The sequence below is a fragment of the Oculina patagonica genome, chromosome 1 (assembly GCF_052425735.1).
Source record: "Oculina patagonica isolate OP01 chromosome 1, crgOcupat, whole genome shotgun sequence".
In the NCBI taxonomy this organism is placed as follows: Eukaryota; Metazoa; Cnidaria; class Anthozoa; order Scleractinia; family Oculinidae; genus Oculina; species Oculina patagonica.
The window spans coordinates 41,393,844-41,417,206 of record NC_135758.1 but is presented as its reverse complement, the minus strand read 5'-3'; the positions used below and the strand labels follow the sequence as shown (position 1 = coordinate 41,417,206).

Below are 23,363 nucleotides of genomic sequence, written 5' to 3'. Positions count from 1 at the left end.
TTGTACAGCCGGAGGGCTCATCAGCTATGACATTTTCCTGCTATTAATTGGAGGCGTTGGTTTCAAGAGGGTCCTTTATATGTTAACCCTTTGACACCCAAATTTTCCCAAAAAAAAAAACGCTTTTTAGCCGCTAAACTGAAATTTTGGTACTATGGTCTTGAATTTACCTCAACTTTGCTAAAGAAGCACTTTTTTACACTTTAGCAACATTTTGATAAAGATTCTGTGTAAAAACACACAATATTTTACTTTGGTGCATGCGCATAAGCCAAAATACCCCTTTTGCTTCCTTTTTTTCTGCCTTCTTATTCTCCTTACTTTCTACTCTTCATGTCCTTTCTTTTGGCCAAAAAAGGTTTGACGTTGTCATTGGAAAACACTCTAAAGGGGACCTTGACCAATTACAGGTGTACTGGCCTGTTTAAGCAACGATTTTGCACCAAAAATGAATTGTGCTTTTCTTTGATTAGCTCTGTCAGAATGCAACCGATATTCAAAATGAACAGTCCTGTAGAAAGGTCGATCCAAGCTCTGTCAGATTCTTATCACGAAATTCCACTGACGTGCTTATTGATGACGTCACAAGTGATTCAATGACTGCACCTCCAAATAGCGCCTGAATGCGCGTTTAGGAGTAAAAGGGTTAAGAGATTTTTTTTAAAAAAGTCATCATCGATTTTAAACTGTTACGCAACCCTCATCAGCTATTCGCATGCATGCACTTAATGCTTGGCATTTTTTTTTTAAATCTCATGGTGACAGACGCCCGTGCAAATTAAAGGGTATTGAAATTAACTCCAATGATGATTGTATTTTTTTGATGTTCAAGATGTTTGTCTTCCTGTGGAAGGAAGAAACGTCCTTCAGAGAGCTAACCCCAGGCAATTTAAGGACAACTGAAAGTTAAAAGAGTGATACACCCAGTGACAGGAATGACTTAAGCGACAGCGACCATGTTTGCCGGTTTCTCCTTTTATCACCAATGTTAATTTTGTTATATTTTTGAAATTGTTGGAGAGGTAACACAACTTACAGCAATGCGGCAAGATTTCACTTCACCATACAGTTTACATAATTTCGATGGCAACGAAAATGGCAAAGGCTGACTAGGATCGCTCGGCTTGCTTCGCTCGCCGAATTCGCCTTCTTGTGCACGGAAAATCAGTTGACCTATTTCCAAACTCGCTCATGTCCAGGAACGGCTAATATCGTCCCATCGAATCGCAGCTACTCGCAGGTTGTGATAATCCGTCGAGGCTAACTTTATTTTACCAGCCGAACCGAAATCCCACCACAACATATCCCAATTCTTGGAGTAACAGAACAGTTTTTTTCAGTATTGAAAGTGTGTTCGTAGAATCACGTGTCGAGTCGTAGTCATTACGGCTCTTGCTTTCTTCCTTTTTGGCAGCCAAAATGGTAGTTTGTTATGAAACCTGGTGTGGGCTATAGCGGTCACACACCAAAGACTTGTTCTTTATGTAACTGATAAGTTACCAGGTAAAAGTCTTATTAGAGTCACGCGATTTACCAGATATTGCGTGACCTGGATGCATAGACGGACCGGCTTCCGGTCAGGTGGCTGTAACAGTTTGCAGGTTAATCTGCATATTGCCGCAAATCAGTAAAATAGCTGACTCGTCCCCAGTCGTCTCTTATGCGAAAATTGCAAGACGCGAAGGATGTTAACGGGCTGGTATTTAACTGGCTTTACAGCGTAAAATAAAGGTGGATAGCCACTGCCGCGTAATTTTACATAAGTTAACGGACGTGAATTTAACTGGCTTTATGTGCACTAGTTACACGTAGCACATTGATATGCTTTTTATTCGTGTATTTACCGGAAATATTTTAAACTGATTTTAGTCATTTTAACCTATTTTATCCTTATTTTAGTATGTCTTAGCCAGTATTTTTATTTAAATAGTGTCTCCATTTAGTTTTTTACTGCTATTTCAGTAGACACTTCATAATTGAAAAAAAAACCACCGAAACAACATGTTGGAACTGTATAAATTCTTTAACAAAGAGTGGCCCCGACTTTTTTAACGAAGTTCAGAAAACAAGCACTGCACTGCATTGCACTGCACGCCGCTATCATGTAAACGGTTGTAAAAAAGAGCAACGGTGAACTTCCAAAGAGTTTAAATGAAAGAATGGGGCTCTGAACTCGTTCCGTTTAACGGCGAAAGCATTTAAATAGCCAAGGAAGGGAACGAAATGATCAAGAACGGAGAGTGTAAGGCAAAGAAAGATCAACAAGCGCATATATTCAAAGGTTTTCAAAGGATAGCAATGGGGTGACAAAGATCTCCAGGTGGGGACGGTATAGCACGAGCAGCAGCTCTCCGACTATCGGCACAGGTAACCCAGCAACTATAAGTTAGTCTGTACAGGGTGTGGATAGGATACTCGCTGAAAGGCATGTTATGCCCGGCAAGAGGAAAGAAGTGTCTGAGATGTGGCGGAGCAACCACTTTGCTGGAGTATGTCCTGGTAAGAAAGGTATTCGCTCAATTAATTACGTCAGAATCCTACAGGCAGGACACTGCGCAATTTGACGCTGAGGACACTGGGAGCAGGACACTGGGCGCAATTTGATGCTGAGGTCAATGGAGGATGTTTACCTCTACCAGGATCGGCACTAGTGTCATTACCGTAACACTAGTTGTAAACAGCATTCCAAGCACACAGCAACTGGACATGTACACGTACACAGGCAGATGCCACAGTCATCATTGAAAAGCACTTCGATAGTCTCAAGCAAACTTCAGCCAACCAAGGCAGTCATAATGATTTTTTTTTCTGTGGCTGTTTCCACGCCCCCATTGGCAGAAACCAAACGATCATTCAGGGGATTGTTCCTTTACTTAGTCGAGGGTCGAAGAAACACAACTCTCCTGTGTTGATAGGCGGCCAAAAACTGGGGTCTCGTTAGATATCACCTTGAGCAGAACACCAAAGCACCACAGCCGATTCTGGGGAAGAAACGGCAGGCCATATGTGATATGATCGAAGAGTACGAGGGGTCGAGAAATTTAAAACGGTGACCGGTGAGCTGCAAGTAGGTCTCAACGCTCCTGGAGCGGTGCAGAGAAAAGAACCGACTGACTCGTGCAGCAACATGGTCCTCACACCGAAGAAGGGCGGCAAGTACATTAAGTGTACCAGGCATGCCATGCCTACCCTGCAAGAACTGGTGGATATGAATGGTGGTTGCATTCAGCTGGAGTTGGCAGAAGACGGCAGAGAATAGACCACACTATTGCATAACGGGCTGCAGCGCTTCAAAAGGTTACAGTTTGGAGTGAACAGTGCCACAGAAATATTCAGTGAAGAAAGTGCGTAAAGTCGTGTACGAAGAACCTAATGCCATTTACATCTATGATGACATTTTAATCTACGGGACCACAAAGGAAGAGCATGACCAGGCGCTAAGACATATTCTGGATGCAAGGCGAATGCATGGGTTGACACTCAGCATCAAGAAAAGTCGGTTCAACCTTATATCTGTCAATTTCTTTGAAAAAGTATTTTCCAGTTAAGGAATCTCGCCTGATCCAATCAGATTTGCAGCGCTACAAGCAGTCCGCCCACCCGAATAGCAAGCAGAGGTGCCATCGTCTTGTTCTTCGCTGGAGCAAATACTAACTTCATAGAAGTTTCTACCAAAAAAGGACACTGTTCAAGAAAGGGTGGAGTTGCAGTGGACGTCAGCATGTCAGAAGGCGTTTGGCCAAAAAATCTCAGTGCTAACAAGAGACACCGTAATGGCTTGTTTTGATCCCGATCGGAGGACCAAGTTAAAGGCAGATGCAGGGCCGGAGGACCAAGTTAAAGGCAGATGCAGGGCCGGAGGACCAAATTAAAGGCAGATGCAGGGCCGCAAGGAGTAGGGGTTACCATGAAGCAATATGACTCGCATTTGAAACCGCTCAAAAGCTCCCACACGTGATATTCGCAGGTGGAGAAGCAAGCGAAGGCAGTAGATTGGGGCACGTTTGCTAAAGATACGTGTGCTGGATTTAAAACCCCAATCCAACCACTTCAATTGTCAGGCGGACGCAACTTTGACGAACTAAAAGATCGATGGAATAAGTCCACAACCAAGCTAGTAACCCGTGATCAGTTAAACAAATCATTTCTAGAAAGGAAGAGTGGACCAATCAACTGAGAAGTTGAAATAAATGTCAGCGAAGCGAAATGGATGTATGATTACGTATATACCGTATTTACTCGAATAAGCGCCGCACCCGAATAAGCGCCGCATTCGGGACAAAAAAGTTAATAAGCGCCTCCCCGATTAAGCGCCGCAGTGCCGATGCGGCGCTTACTCGAGGAATTCCTTATAACGAAAAATAGCACTACAAAGAAACTCTAAAACAGCCTTAGAAATTCCGTTTCATCAAAAGCGTTGTTCCGCTCGCCTATTATTATTTTCTATCCAAAATTCTAACAATACGCAGTTCTGTTAACGTTGTGCATGTGAAGGCCGTGAGCTTTGTCGGGACAGCAAGCGCAACTACTCTCTTCCGTAAGAGACGGATCCTGGCAATCAAAAGACCCTTCTTTTAGTTTCTGTAGAAGTTTCGTTTAGATTAGATTCTTTGCGACGTCCAAATTTTAAATAAGCGCCGTCATCAAATAAGCGCCGCCCTCGAATAAGCGCCGCACTTGTGGCGCGAAAAATTAAATAAGCGCCGCGGCGCTTATTCGAGTAAATACGGTGAGTGTATTGAGGTGAAAAGCAAGAAATGAGGTTCACTTTTTAATGTAGTACAAAACTGCCACGACAGAACATTAGTTTGGCAAACGGTTGGAAAGCAAATTAAACATGTTTTGGGGTACTGGAAAACAAACATGTTGTGAACGTTTATAACAGGTATTTTATTGAAAGTTAGACGGAAGGGACAGCAGTAGTGAGAGCTATAACAAGTTATGTGTTTCAGTTGATATGACATTTAATTTTTATGGCTTCTCTTTTGCCAGAAATAACAACATCTTGCCATGGACAACGTACCTCCCGAAGAAGCTCTAACAATTGGCCTCATTGTTGCACAGTTTCTCATCCACGCTCATCGCTGGGCCAAAGCCATTGACCTTTATTCTCAGTGCACAGTGCTTTTGAAGTATCTGCCCTTCATTGAAATAACATCTTTTCCTTTTATGGGACAAGCAGTACACCAAAGAATAAAATTAATGCACCTGTTTAAAAGGGGAGCAGATTACATCGTCAAACGCGGCTTGGAGTCTTATGATTTTGGCCAACTCAAAGAATCAATCAAATATCTCGAAAAAGCGCTTTTCATTCATAAGCAAATTGGCTGTAGATCTGGAGAAGCATGGTCTCACTGCCACCTTGGCAGATCGCTCTTCATTGTTTGCCAGTATGATAGAACTGTTGAACATTACGAGAAGGCTCTTGTTATCCGTGAAATAACAGGATTGGAGAGACAACAGCTTTAAGGAAGAGTCTATAACAACCTTGGTGAGGTGCATCATGTTCGTGCAGATTATGAAGAGGCTCGTCGTTATTTTGAGAAAGCCCTTGAAATAAGTAAAGAAATCGGAAATGAGGAAGAACAAGCAGTATCCTACAACAACCTGGGAGTACTCAATCACAATTGTCTGAGCAAACTTGATGACGCACTCGTTTACCACGAGAAAGCATCAGAGATTCGTAAACGATTGTCGTACAGAAAAGCGGAAAGAATGTCCTACAATAACATCGGTGGGGTGTTAGAAGCGCGTGGCGAGTATCACAAGGCGCTAAAGTATTACGGAATAAGTCTCGCAGTTAGTGAAGAAATCAAGGACAGACGGTTAGAGGGGGCAATTTATACTTTATTGGCAAGGTAAACGGGATTCTCGGCCAATATAAAATAGCCATCGAATATCAGGAAAGAGCACTAGAAACCAAGTCAGAGATTGGAGAAAACAAAGCCGGAAACCTAACAGACCTTGGTCTCCTGTATATGGCTCTCGGTGATTACGAGAGAGCAATCGCGTATAATAAACAAGCCATTAAACTATGTGACGAAATAGGAGATCTCAGTTGTAAGGCAACACGCTATAATAACATGAGTCAAATATACATTTTTCTTGGAGAAGATGCGAAAGCCATTGAATATTTAAAGGCGAGTATTTGTATTTGCAAAGCAATAGGGATGAAGATGGGTTTAGCAAAGCAATACTGTAATATCGGCAGTGCGTATAGGACGATTGGTCTTAATCAGAAATCGCGTGAATATTTAGAAAATGGCTTAAAACTCAGTAAAGAAACTGGAGACGTACAAGGAGAGGTGGCTTGCATGTTGGGCTTGGGAAGCCTGTATCTTGATCTTGGAAAACATGACAAAGCTATTGAGTTTTGCGAAAAAACACTTGAAATTGCAAAAGAAATTGGTGAAAGAAATAAAGAAATGGAGGCTTACACCCTTCTTGGTGATGTTCAGTTCGCTCAAGGGAACAACGAGAAAGCGATTGAGTTTCAACGTAAGGCGCTTGAGATGATGAAAGAAATTGGAATAAGAGATCAGCAACAATTTGCCGTCCTTGAGAGTTTAGGCTTAGCTTATGCTTCTCATGGAGACCTTTCCAAGGCATGTGATTTTTTACTCGAACGAAGGCATCAAAAACCACCAGAGAACACAGGCTTCCTTTGAAGATGAAAGTAACAAGCTTTCACTGGATGGTCACGATTTTTCCTGTTACAAAACTCTCTCATGGCTTCTCCTTCATCAAGGAAAAGTCAACGATGCCCTCTTCACCTTAGAGCTTGGACGAGGTCGTGCTCTTGTTGACTTAATTGCGAAGAAATATGGCATCCAAGAGCCTCCAGGTACAAATGAAGCGACTCCAAGTGCCTTGCAAAGCTTATTTAAAAGCCAAAAGAGGAACTTTCTTTACAAAGCCATGTTGCAGCTTAATGTTATTGCTCTCTGGTTCGTGGACAAAAGCGGCAATATCAAGTTCAAGCAGGTCAAGATGCACTTGGAAACAGGGCCATCGATAGTCGTCAATGTTGTAGATGACTTTGAAGATGATTCTTCAAGATCAGTTTTCAGTGATCGGGAGGTACAATGCGAAGATCGTTCATTGTCAGCCCTGTACGGCAACGGCCCATCAGCTGCAGTTGAACAAAACACCAAGAAGCCAAAAGAGCATGGTACCAGAGAAGGAAAACAAACGAAACGACACAACCAGTTATATCTTGAAATTCAGTTCACGAACAAGTCTTACAGTGCCTTCATTGCTCCTATTGTTGATCTCATAGATAGCCCAGAGATCATCATAGTCCCAGAGGGTACAGTCTTTCAGACACCCTTCGCCTCGTTAAAGGATGAAAATGGCAAGTACGTGTCTGAAAGAGTGAGGATCCACCTCATTCCATCACTAACAACACTCAAGTTCATCCAAGACTCACCAGCGGACTATCACTGCCAGACTGGAGCACTGATTGTAGGAGATCCAAAGGTTGGTCCTGTGGAGTTCAAAGGAAATATCGTGGAGTTACCTCCATTACCCAAAGCCAGAGAAGAGGCAAAGATGGTAGCAAGGCTATTAGAAGTATCATGTCTTGTTGGAGAGCAAGCTACAAAGGAAGAAGTCCTGCGTAGGATTCAAGAAGTAAGTTTGGTACACATTGCTGCTCATGGTGATGCAGAGAGAGGAGAAATAGCTCTTGCTCTCAACAGCTCTGTCACTGACACCCCCAAGAAAGAAGACTTCATGCTGACAATGAAAGACATAGCTGAGGTTGGTATCAGAGCCAAGCTGGTGGTACTAAGCTGTTGCCACAGTGCTCGTGGAAAGATCCTAACAGCTGAGGGTGTTGTTGGAATCGCTCGCGCCTTCCTGGGATCTGGTGCTCGTTCCGTTCTGATGTCTCTGTGGGCTGTTGATGGTGATGCTACTAAAGCTTTTATGAACATATTCTACAAGTGCTTGATCCGTGAAAAACTGAGTGCAAGTGAAGCTCTTCACCAGGCCATGAAGAAGATGAGAGAGTCGCCGCTGTATAATGATGTGAAGCACTGAGCTCCATTTGTTCTTCTTGGAGATGACGTGTCGCTTGATTTTTAAATGTGACGTAAGTACAATTCACATATAAATTGGTTTTGTTTATTTACGTATGGTAAATGTTTGCAGCTTTTACAACAGTTATAGTAAATTATACTCAGCGTCAATGCCCACTTGAGTAGGAGTAGGTGGTGAAAAATCAACATTCTACTTTCAGTGCAATGTTATATCAAAAATTCGCACTGGATAGTAGTAAACCATTTAAAAAAGTAATATTTTAAATCAATCTATTTTTGAAATAAAATAGGAAACATTGGAACTTATGGTTGACCGCGCAGTTGGATACGCATCCAGCGTTTATCAGTGTACCCATATCTGCTATCATTTCTTGGTTAACGTTTGTTGGTTCTCTCCTTACTCCAACGAAACAAAGTTTCAATCAATCTAAGTATCAATCTACTTTTGAATTAAAATAGGAAACATTGGAATGCATAACTTTTGGTTGACCGCGCAGTTGGATAAGCATCCAGCGTTCATCAGTGTACCCACATCTCCTATCACTTCTTGGCTAACGTTTGTTGGCTCTCTCCTTACTCCAAGTAAACAAAAGTTTTCCAAATTTCCACGTTGTTTTAAGAATTCAATGTAAAAAATCTATTCTGTTTTACCTTTGTATCATTAGATCACACAGAAGGATGATACATGCAGGAAAAAATGATTAAAATCTGAACGATCACGAAAACCCATGGAAAACGGATGTAGGTGACCTCCTAATGCCGCCTGATCTTGGCCATGACCATCTGGTGCCGACAATGAAGCAAGCACGAATACAACGCCAATGAAATTCTTCGGCCAAATGTCGATCAACATTCTTAAAGCCTGGTTTTCACTAGCGACGCAAGCACACGCGCAAACACAAGCGCAAGCATAAGTAGTTTGTGCCAAGCGAAAGTGAACATCGACATAATGATAAGCACATTAGCATAAAAAGCATAAGAATATGATGTTTACTAGTTAGAAGGTTGTTCTCGACTCCGTTCTCTCGGCAGATATTGCGGCAGAAACTCTCAGGCTTCGAGTGTTGTTGTCTTTTCTACTCTTGTGACGACGAAAGCGAAAGCGACTGCAAAAAAGGAGGAAAACGAAACATTTAGGGTTATAGGTATTTTAATGAAATGATTCATCTCCATTTCTTCTTATTCTGGAGCCCACGCTTGTGCCTTTTTGTTATGTTTTGTTTGTTTTTTTGTCTACACTCCTTCGAACAACCACAGGAAACGTTTATCAAAATTAAACGCGGCCTGCAACTTTGTTCAAATACTGGAACGAGTGCTTTAATTGGCTAAACACGGCCAGACGTAAACAATTCTCTTGTGCTTATGCGATGTTTCGTTTTCACATGAACGTATAAGCACAAGTGCAAGCACAAGAAAAGGCAACATTTTGATCCTTGTGCTTGTGCTTGTGCTTATGCTTGCGTCGAAGCCGTTTTCAATATGAAATAACAGCTCTTAAGGCCTGGCTAAACTGGGAAACATTGTTGCGGACGCAAATGTTTCCCAGTTTAGCCACGTGGGAAACATATGTTTCGGAAACAAATTTTGCTTCACGGAAACAAAAATGTTTCTGCCTCAAGTCAAAAACATTTTTGCTTCCCGGACACAAATTTTGCTTCCGAAACATATGTTTCTCAGTTTAGCCACCCTGGAAACAATGTTGACTAGTTTATGCGCATGCGTGACAGTTTGTTCCCTGAACATTGTTTCGGCCTAGTTTAGCCACCCGGGCAGCAAAACATTTTCCTTGCTTCCCGCTAATTTAGCCACCTAGGAAACATGACAAGGAACAATGTTTCCGCAACATTGTTTCCTAGTTTAGCCAGGCCTTTATGCTTGCGCTTGTGCTTGCGTTTGTGCTTGCTTCGCTAGTGAAAACCAGGCTTTACGCTGACCAACATTAAAACTGAAAGTCGTATAGCTTAATTGGAAGATAATGGAAAAGAATTCAAATTGAGGAGTCAGATTCCGATTAAACTTGCTTTACATTTAACATTTTTATCTATACTTCTGTTGATGACAGTTTTAGTTAAAAACTGAAGGCGCACCCTTAATAAATAAAGGGATTTTTCTTTACTTATTTTCAAAAGTGGATGTTTTATACTTAACCAGAATTTTGCCGTGACTGACCTTGGCCATGTGCAGAGTTGCTGATTTTTATAAGCTTATGACGGCTCATCGTCTGTGTAAAAACCTGTGAAACTCACCAGTGACGGAAAACAAAGAATGAACAAGGCAACAAAGGAGCTAAAAACAATACAGAACAGGAAAACAATAGTTCCAAAACAAAGGAAAATTTCACAGGTTTTTGCACCGAGGCCAGTAAACTCCTAATGACTGTTACTTGTCCACTACAATTTGCATTGTCAAATAAAAATGGTCATTAAAGGGGGCGTTGAATCTGAGTTTGTATGCAACAAACACAGAAGTGGTTTGTACGCTTTGTACAGTGTTCACATACTCTTTATTTGGTATCAAAAATCTCAGTCGTTCGCTGCGCTCACTCGTTCGATTTCTGATACGTTACCGGCCGTGCGTTACTAGTTTACTGTCCGCGCACATTCCATAAAGTATTCTTTATGTCATCCTTCTGATAAGCGAGAAACGCGTTCCACGACAAATCTCAGCGAGCGTTGTTTATATCTGCTGTTTTCATTTTACATGTTTTACATGTGGCTAAGTTCCGCAGAAAGAACTGTCGTGTAAAATATGCACTATGCATAATATGACAGAGTTTATAACATGATCAACAGCTATCATTGAAATATGTTTGGCAGTGCGAGTATAATTCAGTTCTCGACGAGTATTTGGAAAATTCGATCGCTGCAATATCACTTGAGAAAGTTCCTCCTATGTTCCAGTCCATCTTTGGCTTTTGTGAAAACACAGATGGGTTTGGATAGAAATAAACAGAAAAAAGCGAGTTTTATTTCAAGTTGATCAAAGTAACTCAGAACTCAACACTAAGCCAGTATTCCTTTGTCATTTATTAGAGTATGACCTACAATGTATCAGTCCTAGTACATTGAAATTAGCTAGCTAAAACCTTACCATTTAACTAATAATTAGTCCCGTTTTTTCAAACTGTCTTTTAGGCTACGGTTACCGAAGGCGCAGGGAAAAGGGTGAAAGCGCGGGAAACTCTATAAGCTTGCTACAAGTCGCTCGTGCTACAAGTCGCTCGTGAGCAGGAAACCGCTGGAGACGGAAACGGAGGGCGCGCGCGTGCATGAAAAACACAATGGCGGAGGATCGTGGCGGAACGAGACATTCCTCGATTTAGTGTGTCATTCAGTGTGCTTCGTGCATTACGCACGAACAAATAAATTCCGTGCTGTCACTCACGCGCGAATTTAAAGCAATCTTAACTCAAGTAACTCTACCAACACGAAACGAGCGACTTTAGTGCAAGTCTAGGTAAACCCCTGCTTGGTTTAACCAATCCTTCATGAAATTTTGGAATAAACCTCAACAAACACAAAAGACCCTACTACATGTAGCTGGTCTAGAAAGCGTTCAGTTACGTTTTTTATTTCCAATACATATGTCTATAACTTTTCCCGCGAAGCGCGTCAATTTGTCAAAAGCATGCACCTTCTACTTAGCTTTCCACGACCCCAGAGAAAATTCCGTCGCAAAGGAATAAAGAGTCACTACAACGCTTTAATGTGTGACGTTTATGTCTAGCATCTGTCGCAGGTACGATGTTACTAAAGCAGTCGCAATGAAATAGAAGAAAAATCCGAGGCTAAACTGGAAACAGTTTTGTTTCCATAAGTGAATTCTGATTATTAAGGAGCCGTTCAAATTTCTGGCGGGGCAGTACGCTCATTTTTAACCGTTCTTGAGGCCCAAGATTCCTTTTGAAAGGTGAAACGTTATCAAACCGTGTCAGTTAGCCCCAGATATCATTGCCAGTCTAAACAATGCCTAGCGAATGTGGTTTCTTTGTATAAATCAAAGCGCCATTGCCGGGAAATTCAGCGTTATGATGATTTGTATCAGTTGCATGAAACGTCGAATGAAAAATTCCAATTAACTCCCTTGCAGACTAAAAGATTGATAAGAGTTTTCAGTTTGCCAAATTCCAGTGAATAGTCCAAAGCAATTCTCACCTAAACTATGGTCAGCTTGTTGCAAGTATTGAAACAAGAAAACTCTTCGTAGTTTAACTACGATAGACCTAGTGTGTGCTAACGTGTTCACACTAAAATGATATTTGCTCATTTTTGTATCTGAGAGTTATCCAGAAAATAAATATAAATACAAATATTCGATAGTCACTAATCTCGTTCTTAGGTTAAAGAGTCACGCGATCAAGTACACCAGATATTGCGTGACCTGGCAGTAGTTGTGGAGATAGATTGGGTTCCGGTCACATGATTCCGCTGTATGTTGATTTCAATACTCGGAAACACTTTTACGTTTATGCTATGAGCTTACAAGACAGTAAACTGGTCCTATATTTATTTATTTCTCTGTAATTTGGAATACTTCATTGACACCTGGGTTTTGGTGGAAAGCTGGAATCAGAGAAAGCGACGAGACTCCCGGCAGAACTATCCAAACGGAACGATCTTTTGTAAACGAAGTCAAACGATCGAAGGTATGATTATTTTCGTTATATATACACGATTTAGCTTTCACACTTCAGAATAACAGAAACAAGTGTCCAAAGACTGCTGCAAAGACTGAAAAAACAACGCGTATCGGCGTGGATATATTATTTCGTCCGGCCGCACCAGAATGTTTATTAAACTTCGAGGTTGTTGAATAAAACCACAAGACAAACTTTGGGCACTGAAAGATGTTTAATCTGTTACACGCACATCGCAGTTGTCGTCGTTGTCGGTACAGCTGAAAATTACAAAATATAAAGCTTGCGACTGTAACAAAAAGAAAACCGAATTACAAAAGAAAGCAATACAAATAAGCGCTTAAAACGAAGACTTATATATTTTTGGGCATCTTCCGGCCTCATATCCAACATCGATGGCTGACTCGTCCCCAGTCGTCTCTTATGCGAAAATTGCAAGACGTGAAGGATGATGGGAAATCTCCGTGTTCAGCAGTCGACGGACTCAAAAGACGACTGGGGACGAGTCAGCATCGATGGCAAATAAACAAAGGAAAGGCGATCAAACTATCAAACCTGCTAGGCACACACTAGGCAGGGAATAGTCGCAGGGACATCCCTTAGTGTGTACATACTAGAAAATTGACCAACTAGTCCCAGAAATCAAACCAGCTTAATTCGTGGGACTAGTCGAAGGGACCAAAAATGTGGTCACTGCGATTAGAATTTGGATGCAAAATACGAGTACACACTAGGGGACTGGTCCCGAAGCAAGTCCCTGCGACTAGTCCCCCGGCGTGTGCCGACCTTTACGAATCGCTTCGCACACACAAACTGCGAAGAGCACATGGTTTTCAGATCACATGATCCACACAAGGGGGTAAAACTGTCCCTAACAGGGGTTTTGGTGCTTTTCAATGCCTACTTGGTTCTTCATTAGGCCGAAACTTTTGGCAAAGGCGTGAACAAATTTTACCAAGGACAGTTGCGTTACATGATTACGTATTAAGGTTGACTAAAGTCTTATAGCAGTCTTTTCCTATCGCTACATTCAGGTGGTCAGTACTTCCTCCATCTTAATAAAATTACGACAAATGTGAAAACATAACTATTACCTTTTTTTGCGGGCCCAAGAGAGGCCCGCAACCCTAATCTTGACAGTGACCAGCGGATTGCGTATTACGCGTGCGCGCCACGTTTATAAAGGCTATCTGCAAACCAGAAGTTGAAAATTTTGTTCTTCCACTAAGAACGATCGGAATGTAAAAAATGTGTCAATCACGACAGTTTGTCGTAACACCGGAAGAGAAAAATCTTGTCTCCAAGAGCGATAAGAATGCGAAAAATCAACAGTTTGTCACATTAGATCGAGGCTTCTGTCTTGCAGACATTGCGTTTTGCAGACGTTGTTTTATAGGTGTTGCTTTTGAGAAGATCTGCTGTGATTGTATCACAGATAAACTACGGCAAAGCGAATGATTCCAACAACGGTTATTCTCGAGAAATTCCTTATAACACTGACAACAAAGCGAGTTTGCCGACGGAGGAAAATCACATCTCAATTTACACCGCGTGCTCGACTACACTTCGCAAAACTGTCAATCAAAAAAACAACTCTGGTTGGTTCGCGGCAATAGAAAACGATAAAAAACATTCGTGACTTAAGCGTGACGCGTTACTCGACCTGACTCGGAATAATTTTCTTTTGTCCAGTGATTTATCGACACTGTCTGAAACACTTCCCTCCCAGTACCTTCTCTTAACTGCATCGAGGCCCGCACTTTCTAACCTGTGGTCACCACTAGTAATATTCGAATATTAAAGTTTAAAGGAATCAGTCTCCCCTTTGCCTTTTAAAGCTGTATGCTCTGTTAGTACATAAGCAATATGATGTGCTGTTAAAACATGGTCAAACTTCTGGCATGTGGTATTTTTTTAACCAGCATGTGGTATTTTTTTAACCCTCAGTGTTTTTTTGACTATTTTGCTTGTTGAAGTAAAAAAGTAAGAAAAGTGGGGACTTAAATTCACTCCCGAAACCAAAATGTTGTTTTAAACTCTCATGATCAAAGACGTCACTCAATGGATATAAGAAAAGGACATGACCTGGCCTAGACTTTCTCAAAGCCCGTTTCCAGTATATCGCGACTTCGTCGCTCAAAAGAGTCGACTTGTGGCAAGTCTAGTCCTGACCCTTTACAGTCAATTCTCGTTATAGCAGACACGCTCGGGACGTTTTTTGTGTCCGAAGTAGCGACAGTCGGTCAGTCGTAATACCGGGGTGTGAGACAAAAACGTGCCGTTAACATGCGTCAAATAATATAGACATTATCACATCTTTACGCCCGCGAGCATCGACTGTATTGTTTTATAACCCACCCAGTAATTTTTGCGCGCGCTCATTGGACACAACGCATCACGTGGTACAAAATCGGACGACGAGTATCAGCGAATATACCCCGTCCGATTTGATATCCGTCGCCCGATTTTGTAGGCAGGCACAAAACAGACGAATGAAGTCACCTTATTCAATTCTAACTTTTTATGAAATCACAGAGTTAAAAATCCCGTAAACCAATCAACTCACATTTGTTTCAACCACAGTCAAGCCGGGTTTATTACGTAGATTTTTTTCTATAAATTTACTAGCGATGAAGCGCGTTGTAGAAATAAATCGGAGGGTTATAAAATAAATAAACCCCTTTCTGGCTTGCTGGTATATTGGAGGATAATGCCCTTGGCTGAAAGATTGTCCTCAAAATTTCACAGTTGCCCTTGAAGCTTCGCTTCTCGGCCAATATTTACTAAATATTACAATTTTTTCATCCGTTTGTGTACAACTTACTCGCAAAAAATCGGATATTTTAACATCGTTCGAAGTAAAAAAGTTTTAACAGAGGTAATTTTAATTTTTCGTTGCATTGTTTTCACGTTAAATCCAAGAATGTCTAAAAATTCCTTCTTTGAATTTCAGATTTTTCATAATCAGCATAATCTTGCTTCCTAAAATACAATCTTGTAAAATGTCTTAAATTCTAATGAATAGTTCATTAGAAGTCGTGCCTTTCTTCCAAGAGCGCACAGAAACTGTGTTCAGCCACCTCAGTTACAATATTGTGTTTTAATATCACATTTAATGCTAATGTCAACTGGCTGCCTGGCCGCACTAGCCCCTATGGTTATTCCAGGCAGTTAGTACTCTTACTTTATTTAATTTCCTTTTTTTTTGTGTGTAAGAGTGCATTAAAGGTTGTTGTTGTTGTTGTTGTTGTCACATTGAAACTTAACTCCTTCCTTTTTTGCCGGAAATAGCTCCATATTGCCATGGACAACGTACTTCCCGAGAAAGCTATAATTATTGGCCTCTTGATTGGACGATTCCTCATCACCACTTATCGCTGGGAGAAAGCCATGGACCTTTATTGTGAGTGTCTACTGCTTTTGAACCTGCTGCCAGTAAGCTCAGTTGTTAAGCGATTGGAACCTATAATACACTCAGTCCTTTTAGTGGAAGGAAGCACCCTCATCGCACGTGGCTTACAGTGTTATGAATTTGGCCAACTCAAAGAATCAATTAAATATCTCGAAAAAGCGCTTTTTGTTCATAAGCGAATTGGCTGTAAAGCTGGAGAAGCATGGTCTCACTGCCGCCTTGGCAGATCTCATTTCATTATTTGCCAATATGATAGTGCTGTTGAACATTTCGAGAAGGCTCTTGGTATCCGTGAAATCACAGGATATGAAAGACAGCAGCTTGAAGGAAGAGTTTATAACAACATGGGTGAGGTGCATCATGCGCGTGGTAGTTATGAAGAGGCTCGTCGTTATTACGAGAAAGCTCTTGAAATAAGTAAAGAAATCGGAAATGAGATAGAACAAGCAGCATCCTACAACAACCTGGGAGTACTAAGTCATAATTGTCTCGGCAAACTTGATGACGCACTCGTTCTCCACGAGAAAGCATTAGAGATTCGTAAAAGACTGCCGTACAGAAAAGCAGAAGGAATGTCCTACAACAACATCGGTGGAGTGTTTGAAGCGCGTGGTGAGTATCAAAAGGCACTAAAATATTACGAAAAAAGTCTTGCAGTTAGTAAAGAGATCAAGGACCGACGGTTAGAGGGAATTAATTTATACTTTATTGGCAAGGTGTACGGAATTCTTGGCCAATATAAAAAAGCCATCGAACATCAAGAAAGAGCGCTAGAAATCAAGTCAGAGATTGGAGAAAAAAAGCCGGAGTCCTCACAGACCTTGGTTGCCTGTATATGGCTCTCGGTGATTACGAGAGAGCAATCGCGTATAATAAACAAGCCATTAAACTATGTGACGAAATAGGAGATCTCGATTGTAAGGCAACATGCTATAATAACATGAGTCAAATATACATTTCTCTTGGAGAACATGCGAAAGCCATTGAACATTTAAAGAAGAGTATTTGTATTTGCAAAGCAATAGGGATAAAAATGGGTTTAGCAAAGCAATACTGTAATATCGGCATGGCGTATGCGGCGATTGGTCTTATTCAGGAATCGCTTGGATATTTTAAAAACGGCTTAAAACTCAGCAAAGAAACCGGAGACAAACAAGGGGAGGTGGCTTGCATGTTGGGCTTGGGGAGCCTGTATGTTGTTCTTGGAAAACACGACAAAGCTATTGAGCGTGGTGAAAAAGCACTTGAAATTGCAAAAGAAATCGGTGAAAGAAGGAAAGTAATGGAGGCTTACACCCTCCTTGGCGAGGTTCAGTTCGCTCAAGGTAACAACGAGAAAGCAATTGAGTATCAACGTAAGGCACTTGAGATGATGAAAGAGATTGGAATGAGGGATCAGGAACAATTCGCCCTCCTCGAGTTTACAGGCTTAGCTTATGCTTCGCAGGGGGACCTTTCCAAGGCATGTGATTTTTTACTCGAGGGCATCAAAAACCACCAGAAAACACGGGCGTTCTTTGAAGACGAAACTAACAAGCTTTCAATGGATAGTCACAATTTTTCTTGCTACAAAATTCTCTCGTGGCTTCTCCTTCACCAGGGAAAAGTCAACGATGCCCTCTTTACCTTAGAGCTTGGACGGGGTCGTGCTCTTGTTGACTTAATTGCGAAGAAATATGGCATTCAAGGGGCTCCTGGCACAAATGAAGCGACTTCAAGTGCCTTGCAAAGCTTATTTAAAAGCCAAAAGAGGAACTTTCTTTTCATAGCCATGTTGCAGCTTAATGTTATTGCTCTCTGGTTCGTGGACAAAAGCGGCAATATCAAGTTCAAGCTGGTCAAGATGCCCTTGGAAATGGGGCCACCGAAAGTCGTCAATGTTGTAGATGACTTTGAAGATGATCCTTCAAGATCAGTTTTCAGTGATCGGGAGGTACAATGCGAAGATCGTTCATTGTCAGCCCTGTACGACAACGGCCCATCAGCTGCAGTTGAACTAAAGACCAAGAAGCCAAAAGAGCATGGTGCCAGAGAAGGAAAACAAACAAAACGACACAACCAGTTATATCTTCAGTACGCTTGCAAGTCGTACAGTGCCTTCATTGCTCCTATTGTTGACCTCATAGATAGCCCAGAGATCATCATAGTCCCAGAGGGTACAGTCTTTCAGACACCGTTTTCCTCGTTAAAGGATGAAAATGGCAAGTACCTGTCTGAAAGAGTGAGGATCCGCCTCATTCCATCACTGACAACACTCAAGCTCATCCTAGACGCACCAGCGGACTATCACTGCCAGACTGGAGCACTGATTGTAGGAGATCCAAAGGTTGGTCCTGTGGAGTTCAACGGAAAAATGGAGGAGTTATCTCCATTACCCAAAGCCAGAGAAGAGGCACAGATGGTAGCAAGGCTTTTAGGAGTATCATGTCTTGTTGGAGAGCAAGCTTCGAAGGAAGAAGTCTTGCGCAGGATCCAAGATGTCAGTTTGGTACACATTGCTGCTCATGGTGATGTAGAGAGAGGAGAAATAGCACTTGCTCCGAACCGCTCTGTCATTGGCATTCCCCAGAAAGACGACTTCATGCTGACAATGAAAGACATAGCTGAGGTTGGTATCAAAGCCAAGTTGGTGGTACTTAGCTGTTGCCATAGTGCTCGTGGGAAGATTCTAAAAGCTGAAGGAGTTGTTGGAATCGCTCGCGCCTTTTTGGGATCAGGAGCTCGTTCCGTTCTGATGTCTCTGTGGGCTGTTGATGATGATGCCACTAAAGCTTTTATGAACATATTCTACAAGTGCTTGATCCGTGAGAAACTGAGTGCAAGTGAAGCTCTTCACCAGGCCATGAAGAAGATGAGAGAGTCACCGCTGTATAATGATGTGAAGCACTGGGCTCCATTTGTTCTTCTTGGAGATGACGTGTCGCTTGATTTTTAAAAGTGACGTGAGTACAATTCACATATAAATTGTTTTTGTTTATTTACGTGTGGTAAATGTTTGCAGCTTTTAAAACAGTCATAATACTCAGGATGAGAAGAGTATGGGGAAGTAGACTGGTCAACGCCCACTCTTAGTGATTGAATGGTTAGGTCGGAAAAAATCAACATTTCACTTTCAGTGCAGTGTAATATCACAAATTCGTTCTAGATAGAAGCAGAACATTTAGAAAAGTGCATATTTTATATCAGTATATTTTTGACTTAAAATAGTATAAATTGTAATGCAGAACTCTGTGGTTGACCGCGCAGTTGGATAAGCATCCAGCGTTCATCAGTGTACCCATATGTGGTATAATTTCTTGGTTAACGTTTGTTGGTTCTCTCCTTACTCCAAGTAAACAAAATTTTTCCAAATTTCGATGTTGTTTTAAGAATTCATGATCAATGTACAATTTAATATATAAAATCTATTCTGTTATACTTTTGTATCATCAGATCACACAGAAGGATGATGCACGGATGTAGATGACCACTTGTTGCCATGTTTTGTCCTGATGCCGCTTGATCTTGGCCATGACCATCCGGTACCGACAATGAAGCAAGCACGGCCAAATGTATATAACGATACTTCTAAAAAGTTCTTTAGAAAGAACTGTGTAAAATACGCACTATGCATAATATGACAGCGTTTATAACATATCAACAGCTATCGTTGAATTTTATTTGGTAGTGCGAGTATTATTCAGTTCTCGACGAGTACAGTCGACTCTCGTTATAGCAGACATGCTCGGGACGTCGTTTAGTGTCTGTTTTAGCGAGAGTCCGTAATAGCGGGGTGTGAGGGAAAAATTAAAGTGCCGTTAAAGGAGCTACGTCACGGGAATTTCGCAGATTTTTAGTCTAAACTGTTCTGAAATATAGTGGTAGGCAAGTTAAACCAAGAAAAACATTATCTTTGAACATCTAAAGGAAGATATAACCTTAATTTGCGGATAGAAATCAAGCTACGGCTATAAATATCGATTTTTTTTCAGTGAAGACGCGTGGAAACAATTTGAAAAGTTAAGCCTTAATTTTTCAAGTTGCAATCCATTTCCATCCGAGCCATCCGCAGCTAAAGACCTTTAGACTTTTCTTTGCACTAATAAAGCAATTTTTAATAAAACAGGACTATTAGTTTTAGGTTTTCTGCGACGCAAATCTATATATAAATTTTGGCTGTTCAAAAATTTGGTAAAATCCGTGACAAATCCCCTTTAAGTAATATATACTTGACGAGTTAGTCAACGGTAGTGAAACTACTCAGTAGTCGTTGCGGGCACGGAGAATGACAATGGTCGAGGGTTTGAGAGTTTGATCTCTCCTAAGGAGTCGTCTGGAAGAAAAGGGCGCAAGCTGAAGTGAAAAAGCAAGGTCTGTTGTACAGCTACTGAAGCAATTAATGCAAAAATAAATATTTCAGAAGACTCTTAAAGTGCGTTTTGACAAACAGTGAACATCAGACTGCAATTTTCCGTAATAATGTTCATGGTGTCCGACTTATTGAGAGTCAACACAATAAAATTGTTCGTTTGGTACCACGAATTGGGGAAAGTGTCCGTAATTCCGTAATAACGAAAGTCCGTAATAGCGGGAGTCATTTCCAGTCAAACCTCTATATAGAACGTAACTTTCGCCGGGGATCTGGATTTTGTCCGTAGGAGCGAGTGTCCGTAATAGCGGCGTGTCTGCAAGGCGAGAGTTGACTGTATCCTGAAAATTCGATCGCTGCAATATTACTTGAGAAAGTTCCTCGTATATTCCAGTCCATATTTGGCTTTTGTGAAAACATATATGGGTGTGGTTAGAAATAAACAGAAAATAAGCGAGTTTTATTTCAAGTTTATCAGTATAAGAGCGTTTGTCGTTTAGTAACTCAGAACTCAACAGTAAGCCAGTATCCCTTTGACATTTATTAGAGTATGACCTACAATGTATCCTTGGACAACGAAACTAGCTAGCTTAAACCTTAACATTTAACTTATAATTAGTCCGGTTTTTCAAACTGTCTTTTAGGCTACGGTTGCCGAAGGCGCGGGGAAAAGGGTGAAAACACGTGAAAGCGCGGGAAACTCTAAGCTTGCTACAAGTCGCTCGTGAGATTAGCAGGTGACCGCTTGAGACGGAAACGGAGGGCGCATGCGTGCATGAAAAACAAAATGGCGGAGGATTGTGGCGGAACGAGACATTCCTTGATTTAGTGTGTCATTCAGTGTGCTTCGTGCATTACGCACGAACAAATAAATTCCGTGCTGTCACTCACGCACGAATTCAAAGCAATCTTAACTTAAGTAACTCTACCAACACGAAACGAGCGACTTTAGTGCAAGTGTAGGTAAACCCCTGCTTGGTTCAATCAATCCTTCATGAAATTTTGGAATAAACCTCGACAAACGCAAAAGACTCTACTACATATTTTACTTCAGCTCACTCCGTAAGCTGCTGTTTTACTTTTATTTTCCGTGGTTTGTAAACAAAATATATTAGTATTTTTCGATATTAGAGTAGATTTTGAAAGACATTTTGAAGTAAAGATCAGCGACAAAACTAACCAACAACGTTTTGGTGTTTCCATGCATGAAAGCAATGCCAAGTTCAAATGTAAATTGGTGTAGATGTCACACGCATTTGATCAATTGCGTGCATTGTTCTTAGAGAATACTTTGGCACGGATGGAGTCAGACTGAGTGCTCCTGCCTTGTATTGGACCGAGTTCCTGAATAAAAAAAGTCTCATTAATATAAGGCAAGTCAATTTAGATGTGCACTTCATAGAACCAAGAATTGTTTAACAAAGGCTTTAGCATACAGGCCAAGACATTGTTTCGGTGCATGCCAGGGTGATATTGAAACACCTTTCATTCCCTGTTAATTTGTCATGTTTTATCTGGCCGGCTAATGTATGTCCTAAACTGAGTGAAAATAAACTAAAACGTTGCTTTTCTCACTGTCTTAAGCCAGTAGTTTTTTACAATGTTTAAAAGAATCATGTCTGTAAACTGTTTACTAACTTCTTTGCGCCAAGTGGTGCATAAGGCGTCATTTTATTGAAAGAATTTATATAAAGCTACAGTGTGTTTCATGGTTGAATTTCGTGTGGTTTTAATAAAGGGCTTAGCCTTTGTAAGACGGACGAGTTTTTTTTTTTTATCTGTCACCTTTTTCTCTCCTCCATTTCCCATCTATCAAGTCAACATATCCATCCTCAAGCCAGAGAGACCCGCCTTTTAAGCGGGTTTTACCTTTCTAGCCGTCATTTCAGACATGCACACAGTAACAGATAAGAAATAAAAGTAAGAAAATTATCTTCCACAGGCCAAGCGACTACAATAGCGTGCGTAGATTTCGCCAGATAACAGAAATCAAGAATTATCATAATGAAATTATAGTGCAATCGATAAATAACCAGTCAATTACGTTAATCAGTGTCTTTCTATTGTTTTGCCTTGTACTCCTCCAGCCAGCTTCGCACCTCTGGTAAGACGTAATTGTACGGACCCGTCCCTCCCTCGTACACGATTTGTCCTTGTTGTAGAATAAACAGTCTCTCGGGAAAGGCGCCATAAGCTTCAGTGGCTTCGTTATTCCACGTGTCAACCATGACTGGGACAGGACATTGACTGATCTTTATCAACATTTTTGCTGCATCACAGCGCTCCTTTAAACTCTTATGCTGTGGAATTTCGACATTGTTCTGTGGAAAAAGGCGAATAAAAAATTCGTTAAAAGCCTGAGTAGAAACGTCCTCTTTGCGAGGAGATGCTAAAGATAACCCTTCAGTCAGAGATGATTTTCTATATTCTTGTCACCAGTCTTCCTGCCATGTGTTAATATAGCAAGGAGATATTAGATTTTGATCTTTCTCTTATCCGTACGCTGTCTACCGCCGACCAGCATTTGCGTTGGCGCAGAGGAAACGAGATTCTGTTAATCAACCCAGGCTTCTCCCGACATTTCAAGCTTATTTAAATTTTTATGCGCAAGAAGACCCATTTTATGTTTCCATTCCCGAAATCACGTTTCTTCCCGTTATCTATGGATTAAATCTTAATTAATTTGAGCTCCGGCAACGGATCGGAGTTCAAACGATGCGTGATCTTAGATCACGAAGCCGTGTAGAAAAAAAATAAACAAAACGAAACAAAAAGGCTCCTTCTTTGTGTACCGCTCACAAAAGAGAACGCATTGTTTAACTGTTGTTTGGCGAGTCATTGTATTTTGGTCAGTATACTGTTTGTTCCCTTTGTTTCTATGCGGGTCATCTGTGTCTGGTAAACAAGCGTATAATTCAACGTTAA

At 41.2% G+C, this 23,363-nt stretch overlaps 2 pseudogenes across 2 annotated transcripts; both read left to right on the top strand.

Moving 5' to 3' along the window:
• The first annotated feature begins 3,898 nt into the window (after window positions 1–3,898).
• Window positions 3,899–8,088, top strand: LOC144630768 (uncharacterized; annotated as a pseudogene). Its single transcript, XR_013566637.1, has 2 exons — window positions 3,899–4,231; window positions 4,735–8,088. The product of XR_013566637.1 is annotated as an uncharacterized LOC144630768 (transcript).
• Window positions 8,089–12,521: 4,433 nt separating this feature from the next.
• LOC144630794 (uncharacterized) lies at window positions 12,522–22,002 on the top strand (annotated as a pseudogene). The gene is made up of 3 exons (XR_013566639.1): window positions 12,522–12,687; window positions 15,970–19,032; window positions 19,523–22,002. The product of XR_013566639.1 is annotated as an uncharacterized LOC144630794 (transcript).
• Window positions 22,003–23,363: the final 1,361 nt, after the last annotated feature.